The sequence below is a fragment of the Bos mutus genome, chromosome 16 (assembly GCF_027580195.1).
Source record: "Bos mutus isolate GX-2022 chromosome 16, NWIPB_WYAK_1.1, whole genome shotgun sequence".
NCBI lineage: Eukaryota > Metazoa > Chordata > Mammalia > Artiodactyla > Bovidae > Bos > Bos mutus.
In genome coordinates this window covers 30,006,986-30,021,528 of record NC_091632.1, presented here as the reverse complement: position 1 = coordinate 30,021,528, position 14,543 = coordinate 30,006,986, and the positions used below count along the sequence as shown (strand labels likewise).

At 41.8% G+C, this 14,543-nt stretch overlaps 1 protein-coding gene and 1 non-coding gene across 4 annotated transcripts in view; one reads left to right on the top strand and one right to left on the bottom strand.

Annotated features, from left to right (window-relative positions):
• The window catches only part of RABGAP1L (RAB GTPase activating protein 1 like), a 737,668-nt gene that overhangs the window by 617,099 nt on the left and 106,026 nt on the right, over positions 1 to 14,543 (top strand). The gene's annotated exons all lie outside the window — the stretch shown is intronic.
• On the bottom strand, positions 14,407 to 14,478 carry TRNAG-GCC (transfer RNA glycine (anticodon GCC)). The gene has a single exon. It is a non-coding gene; the product is annotated as a tRNA-Gly (tRNA).

Genomic DNA, 14,543 nt, shown 5'->3' with positions numbered 1-14,543 from the left:
AATGTGATGAGATATGGCTTCTCTGATTAGATTGTGTTATATGTCACAATTGACCAGAAAATAGGGATGTTTTCCTGATTTATCTGAGTGGGCCTGATCTCATCAAACGAGCCTCAGATGCAGAGAGCTTTCTTTGGCTGATGGCAGAAGGGAAGTCAGGGAGGGAGGAATTATGAGAAGGACTCCATACACAACTGCTGCTTTGAAGTTGGAGGGGACCATGGGAGAAGGGAGGCAGACAGCTTTGAGGAGCTGAGGGCAGCCCCCCAGCCAACAGCTGGCAAGGAAACAGGACCTCATCCATCCTCATCCATAGTTCCACAAGGAACTGTGTTCTGCCAACAACCTGCAAGAGCTTGGAGGCGGATTCTTCCCCAGAGCTCCCAGATGAGAGGCCAGCCCAGTAGGCATCTTGATTTCAGCCTTATGAGACCCCAGGCAAAGCCCAGCAGAACCCACCCAGGGTTCTGACCTTCAGAGTTGTGAGATAGTAAATGAAAGCTGCTTTCAGCTGCTAAGTCTGTGGTAATTTGTTATATAGTAATAGAAAACAAGTAGAGTAAAATTGCATTTTAAAACCTTCATACAGGAATCTGCAAAGATGGTACAGATGAGCCTGCTTGCAGGGCAGGAATAGAGACACAGACGTAGAGAACAGGCCTGGGGACACGGGGGGTGGGGAGCAGGAGAGGGTGGGACGGATTGAGAGCGTGGCACTGACATACACACACCACTAGGTGTGGAATGCATGGTGGAAAGCTACTGTAGGGAACGCAGCTCAGCCTGGTGCTCTGCGATGACCTAGTGGGGTGGGATAGGGGAGTGGGACGGAGGTTCAAGAGGGAGGGGATATATGTATACACACAGCTGATTCATGTTGTTGTACAGCCGGAACCAACACAACATTGTAAAGCAATTGTACTCTAATAAAAAAAAAAATTAAAAACACAGCCTCCGTACCTGTGGGGCTTTATGAGGACTTAGAGGCGGGAGCATCTTTTCTCCTGTGTGGATGTGGCGGAATCGTGCAGATCAGCCTCAGAGCCCCCAGCACAGAGACCACATGTAGAGTCGGGCTGCATGACTCCTGTGAGGTGCCATAAGTAAAACATACTCTGCTGTATTTTCATTATTTTCTCTAATTGTGTTGAAGTGCAATTTTCTTATTATTCTTTTTAGTCAGCGACTCAGTGTATAGGATGATAATTTTATTATCTTAATGAAGAGAATAAAATTTTTATAGCTGTCTTGTTCCTCTCTCCCCCCATTCAGATTATATAGTCTTGAAAGCGATTTGGGGGGCATTTCCATTTTAAATAATCTTTTCTGTTTTCAGTGAAGAAATTGGAATTTTTTTCTTTGGATACTTTAGGAAATTAACTCCTACCTTTCTAAAAATTCTTTGTTTATGTGACCTGGGTTTTATTTTTTATTTATTTATTTATTTTTTGACTGAACTGAATTTATTTATTTTTTCTCTCTCTCTCTTTTTTTAATTTTATTTTTAAACTTTACATAATTGTATTAGTTTTGCCAAATATCAAAATGAATCCACCACAGGTATACATGTGTTCCCCATCCTGAACCCTCCTCCCTCCTCCCTCCCCATACCATCCCTCTGGGACGTCCCAGTGCACTAGCCCCAAGCATCCAGTATCGTGCATTGAACCTGGACTGGCATCTCGTTTCATACATGATATTTTACATGTTTCAATGCTATTCTCCCAAATCTTCCCACCCTCTCCCTCTCCCTCAGAGTCCATAAGACTGTTCTATACATCAGTGTCTCTTTTGCTGTCTCGTACACAGGGTTATTGTTACCATCTTTCTAAATTCCATATATATGCGTTATTATACTGTATTGGTGTTTTTCCTTCTGGCTTACTTCACTCTGTATAATAGGCTCCAGTTTCATCCACCTCATTAGAACTGATTCAAATGTATTCTTTTTAATGGCTGAGTAATACTCCATTGTGTATATGTACCATAGCTTTCTTATCCATTCATCTGCTGATGGACATCTAGGTTGCTTCCATGTCCTGGCTATTATAAACAGTGCTACGATGAACATTGGGGTACACGTGTCTCTTTCCCTTCTGGTTTCCTCAGTGTGTATGCCCAGCAGTGGGATTGCTGGATCATAAGGCAGTTCTATTTCCAGTTTTTGAAGGAATCTCCACACTGTTCTCCATAGTGGCTGTACTAGTTTGCATTCCCACCAACAGTGTAAGAGGGTTCCCTTTTCTCCACACCCTCTCCAGCATTTATTATTTGTAGACTTTTGGATCGCAGCCATTCTGACTGGTGTGAGATGGTACCTCATAGTGGTTTTGATTTGCATTTCTCTGATAATGAGTGATGTTGAGCATCTTTTCATGTGTTTGTTAGCCATCTGTATGTCTTCTTTGGAGAAATGTCTATTTAGTTCTTTGGCCCATTTTTTGATTGGGTCATTTATTTTTCTGGAGTTGAGCTGTAGGAGTTGCTTGTATATTTTTGAGATTAGTTGTTTGTCAGTTGCTTCATTTGCTATTATTTTCTCCCATTCTGAAGGCTGTCTTTTCACCTTGCTAATAGTTTCCTTTGATGTGCAGAAGCTTTTAAGGTTTTAAATTTGTCATTAGAGCAACTGCTAATCATGAAAGTGCAATCCAATGACACTATAATGCTTTTTTGACTAGTTTTTCTAGAGTCTTACTTGAGTTGCTACATGCATGCCATGCTTTGTCACCTAAGTCATGTCCAACTCTTTGCGACCCCATGGACTGTAGCCCAGCAGGCTCCTCTGTCAGTGGGATTTTCCAGGCAAGAATACTGTAGTGGGTTGCCATTTCCTTCTCCAGGGAATCTTCCCAATCCAGGGATCGAACCTGTGTCTCCTGCTTTGCAGGCAGATTCTTTACTGCTGCTCCACCCAGTTTTGTTCTAATGGCAATTTTACCTGCGACTGAATAAAAATTGTTTACCTTTTAAATTGCCAGACACTAGAAGTTATCTTTCAATTAATTATTTGAGTTTAGTGGTGTGGGAATCAGATATTTAATTCATTGGACTTTCATAAACTTCGCCTTGAAATGTCAACTCTGAGAACCACAGAAGAGAAGAATATCTGTTCAGGTCTCTAAAGAGCTTAGGAAGATTCGAGATTGCTTCTGTGGTCTCCATCACTTCAGCTTCTGAGTAGAAAATACAGTCACAAGCAAGTCAGTGTCAAGAGCCCAGCATGATCAACAGATTCAATAACAGGTAGGATGTCTAATTCTGAGTCTTAATGTCATCTGTTTTTGGTCAGTTACGTTGTTCAATTTTTCTTTCCTAGCCTGTTCCAGGGGTTTGTCAATAGTGTGCTGAGGTCAGAGACTGCTTCTGCCTCTAATATAACATCTCTGGGCAATGTGTTATAAAAAGATTTATCTATAATAAATGTGAAACCCAGGAGGAAAAATTTAAACAACTGATTTTAATGACTGTACAGGGTGTGCCTAGCAGACAGAACAAACAGTTTCTATTTTTCTTTAATAATGAAATTTCTTTAAAGACGGTATTGGTCATTTTTAGCAGAAATGTTTTGTTTTTCATAAGGGAATGAAGTTAAATATTTTTGTTTTTTCACGAGATGTTTCTAAAAGGAAGAGAACGATATTATTGTTAGTTCTGTAGTAGATGGAAGCTTTCAGAGCAGCCGCACTAATTATATTAATGCTCAGTGCCAAAACATAAAATAACCCTCACTGACTGGTGTCTGAATTATGAAAAGGTAAAAACTTGCATAATAGAAGAACACCAGGCTCCTCCGTCCATGGGATTTTCCAGGCAAGAGTACCGGAGTGGGTTGCCATTTCCTTCTCCAATTTGAAAGAAAACAGAGTGCTTTTCTTGAAGTCCAGTACTCTTTTTATCTAATCAAACTACTTTATCTTCTTTATAAGCCATACTTTACAGTTACTGATTTAAAAGAAATTCCCTGTAGTGGAAAATCTGATCTCAGAATTGTGCGTAATTTAGGGGGTCCACACTCCCAGGTCTCAACTCAAAGGCTAGCTTTGCTCCAACGTCCAAGCCTGGCTCTGGTAGACTGTTTTCAAAGACTCTTGATGATCTCTGCTAAACGTTCATTTAGGAAGGGTACAGATCACCCTAAAATCCTGGTTGACTTGCTCCTGAGGTCAGGGTTTTCCTCTGGCATGTTACCTTCCAAATAATGCTTCTACTACGCTAAATATAAAAAATTAGTTTGCCATCTGAACCCTCCACCTAATAATATGTGTCAGAGGTGTGCTGACGGGTGATGAATTTGCTAGCCCCAAAAGAGAAAGAAACGTGTGGGAATGAGGCTTTGAGAAGTATTGTAAGCTGCACATGGTAAATCCAGCATCCGCACATTATAGTTTGCCTTCAGTAATTTGGACCTCCTCAGCTTTGGGGCAATAGTGCATATATGTGGTATAAGATAAGCTTATTTAACAGAGTTCCATCAAGTAAATATAAAAATCTCAATTTTCTTATGGTAATAATATTGACCTTACATTTTTGTTTTTACTTTTTGTTCAGTGGTTTCAGGAATGAATTGCTTGGTAGGAAATCAAGCAATACACTTCCCAGCCTGATATTATGTATGTATTGAGGCTAAAGAGTATTGTACAGAGGAGTGCCCTTTTTCATAAAACATTAGGGGTAGAGAGGGTGGAGCCTTTCCATGTTTTAATAGCAAAGACCTCTCATTGTAAAAAATGAGATTATCCCGTTAGAAACCATATAAATTACTGAAGGGAAATATGACCAAGAATATGTTTTGGTTAAATAGATGCCAGATGCCCATTTCACTGGATGATTACTATTCTAAATATTTTTCCATTAGCTAGTTTCAGCTCAGGAAATAGATTAGACCCTTAATGGCCTAAGCAACCAGGAAATGCACAATATATTTATAGATTTCACCAGTGAATTTGAAATAAAACTTGTCTATTAAAACTTCTGATTGCAATACTCAATGTAAATTTTTTTAATGCTTTTTAAAATATTCTCTCTTGAGTTCAGTTCAGTCACTCAGTTGTGTCTGACTCTTTGTGATCCCATGAACCGCAGCACGCCAGGCCTCCTTATCTATCACCAACTGCTGGAGTCCACCCAAACCCATGTCCATTGAGTCGGTGATGCCATCCAACCATCTCATCCTCTGTTGTCCCCTTCTCCTCCTGCCCTCAATCTTTCCCAGCATCAGGGTCTTTTCAAATGAGTCAGCTCTTTGCATCAGGGGGCCAAAGTATTGGAGTTTCAGCTTCAACATCAGTCCTTCTAGTGAACACCCAGGACTGATCTCCTTTAGGATGGACTGGTTGGATCTCCTTGCAGTCCAAGGGACTCGCAAAAGTCTTCTCCAACACCACAGTTCAAAAGCATCAATTCTGCAGTGCTCAGCTTTCTGTATAGTCCAACTCTCACATCCATACATGACTACTGGAAAAACCATAGCCTTGACTAGATGGACCTTTGTTGACAAAGTAATGTCTCTGCTTTTTAATATGCTATCTAGGTTTAATATGCTTCCTTCCAAGGAGTAAGCGTCTTTTAATTTCATGGCTGCAGTCACCATCTGCAGTGATTTAGGAGCCCCCAAAAATAAAGTCAGCCACTGTTTCCACTGTTTCCCCATCTATTTGCCATGAAGTGATGGGACCGGATGCCATGATCTTAGTTTTCTGAATGTTGAGGTTTAAGCCAACTTTCTCACTCTCCTCTTTCACTTTCATCAAGAGGCTCTTTAGTTCTTCTTCACTTTCTGCCATAAGGGTGGTGTCATCTGCATATCTGAGGTTATTGATATTTCTCCCAGCAGTCTTGATTCCAGCTTGTCTTTCTCCAGCTCAGCATTTCTCATAATGTACTCTGCATATAAGTTAAATAAGCAGGGTGACAGTATACAGCTTTCATGTACTCCTTTTCCTATTCTCTCTTATCCCAACCCTTTTAAAAGTCTCATAATCTCAGTAAAGAGAAGTTACCTAAAATCATATTTTGAGGAAAGCCTAAGTTTATATTAAGTGCTGGGAGTCAATTCCTGCTGAGCCTGGATCCTGTGTTTTAGTAGTAGAAACTAATCCATTTCTGGTCTAGTGTTGGAAATCTGTAGCAGTCTAACAGGGCAGCTACCATGGGCCATTCTGATGGCCCTGTTCAGGCCTAGAGCTTCTCCAGTCCAAAAGGCACTGGAGGAAGCTTATCATCACCTTATTTAGCCCTTAGAGTTTAGCTGTGCTCTGTGAAAGACTGGAGTGAGTGTATCCTGTACATAGAACAAAGGCAAGACAGGCTTTGGCTTCCTTTAGGGCTCAGGCGGTAAAAGCGTCTGCCTGCAATATGGGAGATCTGGGTTCGATCCCTGGATCCAGAATATCCCCTGGAGAAGGAAATGGCAACACACTCCAGTACTCTTAGGGCTTCCCTTGTGGCTCAGATGGGAAAGTGTCTGCCTACAATGCAGGCGACACAGGTTCGATCCCTGGGTTGGGAAGTTCCCCCGGAGAAGGAAATGGCAACCCACTCCAGTATTCTTGCCTGGAAAAGCTCATGGACAGAGGAGCCGGTAGGCTACAGTCCATGGGGTCACAAAGAGTCGGACAGAGCTGAGCAACTTCACTTCACTTCACTTCCCTTCCCTCCCAGTACTCTTGCCTGGAAAATCCCTTGGACTGAGGAGCCTAGCAGGCCACAGTCCATGGGGTCACGGAGAGTCGGACACAACTGAACGACTTCACTTTCACTTTTCAGTGCCCTTGCTTAACAGTCAGGAGGGCTGATTACCACCTTAACTTCACCACTGAATAGCTTTATTGGGGGCCTTTGACATAAGCAGTTAAGTTAGAGGACCCCAGAGGCCCAGTACAGCTCTTACACCATCAAGTCTAAATTCCACCTGTGATTTCATGGAATCTTGAAGTAAGCATTCCATTCCCCTTCAGTGGCCATTGTTTTCTGCACCTGGTAAAGAAAGATACAGGCTCTTGAGAGTGAGTGAAAAGAAAGGCTCAAATCAAAGACATTTTAAACAAAATGAGATTAAAAGGTATTTGTTTATTTTTTATGGGAAATGAGGGATTAATCCATGGATTTTCATTGTGTATAAAAGTTTCTTTCATTGTCTTCCTACAGTATTTTAATAGCCTGAATTCTTGAGTTTTTCTTTCTGGCACCCCAGATGTTTAACGCTGTCTTCTGTATGTAGGAAAAACAATAACTGTGTGTTCTCTTGAATTTCGCTAAAGTACCACTTAAAAAAGTAAAGTGTAAACTGCCTTTTAGTATTTGCATTAAGTCAGTTTTTCATGATTGATTGATGCTTATGCAGTGACCCATTTTTATTTGTTTGTACTAACAAGAGCATAGCTTTCATAAATGGACAGTTCAAATGAAAAGATATTTTGTATTATTGAAACTGAGCAGGAGACTCTGGGGCTCCAGGCCACGGACCCTTTCTCTGTCCCCTGTTTCTTGTTTGTAAGGTATAGACTCCAGCTTCCATGACCTTCCCTCAGTCCCAAAGGGAAGATTCAAACAGTTGCTAATCAGAGAAGGGAGGGAGTGAAGACACAAAGGAGGCGACCACCTGAGGCCAAATCCAAGAAGCCAGAGAAGCTCATCAGGAGAGGTCAGATTAAAGGAGTGCAGGCCCTGCACACACCCTGATACTTATTAGCAACTCTGCCCTGGAATCATTGCTATAAAACTCTCAGGAAAACCTCCCCGTTGGGACACATAGTTTTAGAGGCATGAGCCTGCTGTGTCCCCCTTTGCCTGGCAAAGCAATAAATCTTTTCTTTTCTATTTCACCCAAAACTTTGTCTCCAAGATTAGATTTGGCACCGGTGGACAGAGGCTGAGTTTTTGGTATCCCTCTTAACTTTAAAATATTATGTAGCCCTATTCGCATCCATATGCTCTCAGATTAGACTGACCAATTACATATTGGAATACCTGGACCAATTTAAAATACAACTTAAGGAAATTCCTTGAGTCCAGTGGCTGGGACTCCACGCTTTCACTGCCGAGGGCATAGGTTCTATTCCTGGTCGGGGAACGGAACCCCGCAGGCTACATGGTACGTGCAGCATAGGAGAAAGAAATGAAATAAAATGCAACTTAAAACTCATACAGAGGCGGTAAAGGTTCACCACTACATTTTATAGGATTTGCTTTTATTTTTCTATTTTATTTATTATATTTTTAAGTTAAATACCTTTAGATTAAAAGGCCCCAGGAAAAACACATGAAAAAACCTTTCCAAATTTAAGTTTAAAACACCACACTCTTCCTCCAACCCTGCACACCACCTAATAGCAGCAAATCAAGTTAATCAAGTAGTATAAACCAAAAAGAATGGAGACTCTATCCACCTGATTTTACAGATCTTCACCAGCAGCAGTTTCCCCTTGATGGTATTGTCAATCAAAAGTTCTTGTACCCAACACACAGTGAGACCAGACAGACCAAAATATCAGAGTTTGGAGCCCGAAAAGTTTATTACAGGGCCAAGTGAAGAGAACAAGTGCTCTTGCTCAAAAAATCCTGAACTCTCTGATGGTTTTCAGGGAAAAGTTTTTGTAGGAAAAATTTGGGCTGAGGGTTGCAAGTGTGTGACCTTCTTCTGATCTGTTGGTGATCAAGTAACAGAATGGTGTTGGAGGAATCTTGTACTCAGCCTGAAGTTACCATCCTCTATCTGAGTGGGGGCCTTAATTCTAGCAGAAGAACACAAAGGTATTGTTATATATATCCCTTGAAGACCCTGATGCTGGGAAAGATTAAGGGCAGGAGGAGAAGGGGGCGACAGAAGATGAGATGGTTGGATGGCATCAGCAACTCAATGGACTTCAGTTTGAGCAAACTCCTGGAGATAGTAAAGGACAGAGAAGCCTGGCATGCTGCAGTTCATGGGGTTGCAAAGAGACACGACTGAGTGACTGAATCACAGCAACAGTCCCTTGATAAGGAACAGAACCCTTCTTTATCAGTGTGCTCTTATTTCTTGACTGCTCCTCCTTTGTTTGTGCATTCCTCTTGCTGGCTCATACAGTAAAGTGTCTGCCTGCAATGCAGGAGACTTGGGTTCGATCCCTGGGTTGGGAAGATCCCCTGGAGAAGGAAATGGCAAACCACTCCAGTATTCCTGCCTGGAAAATCCCATGGACGGAGGAGCCATGTGTCCATGGGGTTGCAGAGTTGTACATGACTGAGCGACTTCACTGTTAGTTAGTAACTGTTTGAATCTGCCCTTTGGAAATGAGAGAAGGTCTAGGAGGCTGAAAACTTTTTCCTACACACAAGAAAAAGTGAACACAAAAAGCATTTGTACCTGGCGGGGCCCCACAGGCTCCTGCTAGGTTTCAGTAGGAAGCACTGATCTTATCAAACCTCTATAACTACATCCATCATCTCTCTAGCTCTTGTTCTGTACAGATCCCAGAGGCTGAGGTCTACAGTTAGTCAGACTTAGTTTGCTATACCCTGCCACACTCCATTAAAGAATTACTTTTTTCCCACTTGGCATTGTTTCTTCTTCCTTCTTATACCACTTTCTCACTTTGATCTTCCTCTCATTTTTAAAATGTAATTTGTTCTTACTTTTTTAGTTGCCTAAGTCCTAGGCTTTGGTTTCCCCATCTTGTTGCAGGAAGGGGGACCCCTTTCAGGACGTGAAATGGGCTCTTATCTAACACTAAGAAATGAATTATCTGAGGAGACACATGTACTGACAAAGCAAGAGACTTCATTGGGAAGGAGTGCCCAGGCCAAGAGCATCATGTGAGGGAACCCAGGAGGACTGCTCTGCCGCATGGTCACAGTCTCGGGTATTATGGTGATGGGGTTAGTTTCCAGGTTGTCTCTGATCAGTCACCGTGACTCAGGTCCTTCCTGGTGGTGCATGCATCACCCAGCCAAGATGGATTCCAATGGGGATTCAGGGAGCTTGGTGTGGGACTTACGGACTGGTGTCTCCTCTCTCCCTTTGGCCTTTCCTGAATTATTCTAGTTGTCGGCATTTTGTTATTTCTGTGTTCCTTACCAGGACCTCCTTTTGTAAGATAACTCACGCAAGTGGTTACTCTCATGCCTGGCCGGGGCTTGTGGTTTCAGTCAGTGGGTTCCCTAACAATGTATAAATCAGGAACTAGATTTATAGTCAGTGCCAATACTCTGTGAATTCATAGTGGTATGTACTTATGAATAAATAAAATTGTCACCATTTTGATGATAAATACATCAACAAATTATTTGTTGGAAATGAGGGTGGGGAGAAAACTTTTCTTCTACCCGCTCAGGTTTGGTTTCTTGGGAACTGTGAGTTAAACTGACAAAAGTCGTATATTTCTTCATTGATGTTAATATTTTTACATGATTGGAAACTTCACAGAAAAGAAGTGAAAAACCAATGAAGCATTTGGACCTGGGGCCCACTTGGCTTCCCATGGCACAGTGGTAAAGAATCCCCTTGAGAATGCAGCAGACACAAGAGATGTGGGTTCGATCCCTTAGTTGGGAAGATCCCTGGAGTAGGAAATGGCAACCCACTCCAGTATTCTTGCCAGGATAATTCGTGAGCAGAGGAGCCTGGTAGGCTACAGTCCATGTGATCACAGAGAGTTGGACACGACTGAGCAATTGAGCATGTACACCCACAAGAAATTGTGACAAGACAGGAAAAGGGGACTGGGGCTTCTAGGAAAGTGAGTTGTGGGAAGATGACTAGAAAATGCGTGAGGAAAGCATGGTAGGTAAGGGTTGTAGAGGAGACACATTTACTGAAGGAAATTTCCTTTGCAAAAGAGAAATGTATGTCCTGCTTTTGGGATTCCCAGGTGGCACAGTGGAAAAAAGTTGCCTGCCAATGCAGGAGGTGTGGGTTTAATCCCTGAAGATCCCCTGGAGGAGGAAATGGCAACCCACTCCAGCATACTTACCAGGAAAATCCTGTGACAGAGGAGTCTGGCGGCTACAGTCCATGGGGTCACAGTCGAACACAGCTGAGCATGCAGGCACATGCGCTTCTTTTCGGCAGATAAGGGGAGGACAGGAGCTCCTCCTGTGTCTGCTGTTTCTCAGTTGCCTTCAGCTTTAAATAATCCTTAAGTCACATCAGCATATTTGGGGTGTTATATTCTGACCACCTTCAGAAACGTAAGAATCTGAAAACCATTCAGAACCTCGTGTCTCTGAAATTCATTAATTCTACTGTAAGGAAGGAATCAATAATTGTCCATCTATCCTTTGAGGTTCTTGGTTGAGACACCTCCTATAATAAAACACAGATTCATAGGATAAAAACAAATAGGAGTTTGATAACATGCACACATCCTATATACATGGGAGATATCCAGGAAAACAGAGCAACTTCCCAACATTGCCCAAAAAACCATCTTTGATAGCTTTTCCAGCTAGAGACAAAAAATGTTTAGGAGGACAGTCATTTATGGGAGGAAAAGCACAGTAAACAGGGACAAGGTTATTATGCAGAGCTTAAGTGCTTACCTTCTCCAGTGGTAAGAGTTTCTAGAAATTTAGAATCATCCTTCTCTTCCTGGTACAGAGAGAGACTATAAGTGTCTCTTACAAAAAAAAAAAAAAAAAAACAAACAAAAAAAAAACACACACACACACAAAAAAAGTGTCTCTTACAAAAGGATAGCTTTTACTTGGTTTTCAGATCTTTTCCTATGTCTGCTATTTTCTTAAAATTAATAACTCTAAAATTATCATTATGCCAAAGAGGCATTTTTAGGGTGAATATTCTGTTCCCTTTTGCAACTTTATAAAACTGATTGATGACATTGAATAATATATATTTCAACCTGTAACTAATTAATACTGATATATAAACAGTACCTATAACAATGAGGTACTCACAGGTGATTTTTTATTTTCCAATTTTAAGAATATTTAGTATCAAAATATCAAGTTGTATATATTAAGTACATTTTTGTGAATTATACCTCAGTAAGGACTCCATTAAGGAGAAGGCAGTGGCACCCCACTCCAGTACTCTTGCCTGGAAAATCCCATGGACGGAGGAGCCTGGTGGGCTACAGTCCATGGGGTCACTGCGAGTCGGACACGACTGAGTGACTTCACTTTCATTTTTCACTTTCATGCATTGGAGAAGGAAATGGCAACCCACCCCAGTGTTCTTGCCTGGAGAATCCCAGGGATGGGGAGCCTGATGGGCTGCTGTCTATGGGGTCCCACAGAGTCGGACACCACTGAAGCAACTTAGCAGCAGCAGCAGCAAGGACTCCAAGGAGATCCAACCAGCCCATCCTAAAGGAGATCAGTCCTGGGTGTTCATTGGAAGGACTGATGCTGAAGCTGAAGCTCCAGTACTTTGGCCACCTCACACGAAGAGCTGACTCATTGAAAAAGACCCTGATGCTGGGAGGGATTGGGGGCAGGAGGAGAAGGGGACGACAGAGGAGGAGATGGCTGGATGGCATCACCAACTCGATGGACATGAGTTTGAGTGAACTCCGGGAGTTGGTGATGGACAGGGAGGCCTGGCGTGCTGTGATTCATGGGGTCACAAAGAGTTGGACACTACTGAGTGACTGAACTGAACTGAACTGAACTCAAGACTGAAAAGCGGGCTTCCCTCGTAGCTCAGTTAGTAAAGAATCTGCCTACAATGCAGGAGACCTGGGTTTGATTCCTCAGTTGGGAAGATCCCCTGGAGCAGGAAATGGCAACCCACTCCAGTATTCTTGCCTGGAGAATCCCATGGACAGAGGAGCCTGGCATGGTGTCGTAAGAGTTGAACATGGCTTAGCGACTAAACCACCACCAAGGCTGAAAAACAAAAAGAATATTTGAATGTTCTGGTTGTAATCTCTGAGGCAAAGACTTTGTCAAAGTGAAAGAAAATTTATCACAGTATGAATCAGTGGCTTATTTTTTGTGATATTTATGAAGCAACATCGTTTGAGTTGAAACTAGAAATTATTTTCAAAAGTCTGATGGTTAGAAGTAAATTTGCAATCAAAAATAATCCCTCTCTTAATTTACTATGTGTTCAGGGTTCCCAACTCAGGTCAGTTTTCACTTCCAGGGGACATTTGGCAATGTTTGGAAAATTTGTCCCAGCCTTAGGGGAGGGGCGCTGCTGGTTTCTAGTGCGTAGAGGCCAGTAATGGTACAAAGTATCTTAAACAGGACAACTCCATGCAGCAAAAAGTTATCCATCTCAAAATGTTACTAACACCAAGGTTGAGAAACTTTTCTGTATGTGACTGTGACTCAGGATGAATTCTGCAATTTGATGCATCTATTCATGTTTAATTCTAGTAGGTCTTAAAGATAAAATAATGGTTGTTAAAAATGTCACATCTCAGGTGCTTCCCTTGTGGTCCAGTGGTTAAGACACTGTGCTTCTACTGCAGGGGACATGAATTTGATCCCTGGTTGAGGATCTAAGATCCCACATGCTGCAAGGCCAAAAAAATATAAACAGAATAATTTCTTTTAAAAAAAGAAAGGAAAGAGGCTGTATGAGATTAGATCTTCACAGTGGATTCTTGATTTTGGTCTGAGGCAATATTATTACTATGGTAAAACAAAAAGAGAAAGCATTTAAAAGATTCTAGTAACTGGTACTAAGGGTCCCATCTGAGAAGGTTTAAAGACTGAGTAATCATTCTTACATAGATAAGTCTTGTATCCTCAAAGTGGAGTCATGGACTGTTAAGCTAAACTGGATTTGACCAATCATTTAGTCCAATGCTGTTGCTTTAAAATAAAATAAGAAGCTGTGTATCTAAGCTCATATGGTGTTTTGGTTGCAGAGCCAAAACAAGTCATGATTACAATCAAGCTACAAGGCACTTCCTTCCCCTCCATGAAGATAGTCATCACATTTGCAGGTTCTTTTCATTGACTCATTTAAGTTGACCCTCACTAGCCTCTGCATCAAGGTTTGTTCATTGTGGACTTTAAGAAAACTCAGTGAGGAACTGATTTTGTGAATAAGGGAATTGGCAGTTGCAGCCCTATAGCATTTACACAATTGCAGCATGATATTAAAAATGGTAGGGTAGGGAATTTCCCTTGAATCCTCAAAATGATAGAACTGGAATTCTACTTACTATCCTCTCTTTCCCAACAATAGTTGGATTTCTACAGCCATTTCCCCTTCAGTCATTTGCCTCTTTGCTTTTTTAAAGAAGTTTCCATTATTATACCTAATAGATTCAATAGCATTCATCTTTACTCATTGTGTTGCTATAGTGAAAAGAAGAAAGTGTTAGTCAGTCAGTCGTGTCCAACTGTTTGTGACACCATGGACTGTACCCCTCCAGGCTCTTCTGTCCATGGAATTCTCTAGGCCAGAATACTGGAGTGGGTTGCCATGCCCTTTTCCAGGGGATCTTCCCCACCCAGGGATTGAACCTGGGTCTCCCGCATGGCAGGCAGGTTCTTTACCAACTGAGCCACCAGGGAAGCCAAGATCTGTTTTTTTCTTTTTTTTTTTTTTTTTTAAAAAAAAAAAAAAGGTTTTTCCAAAA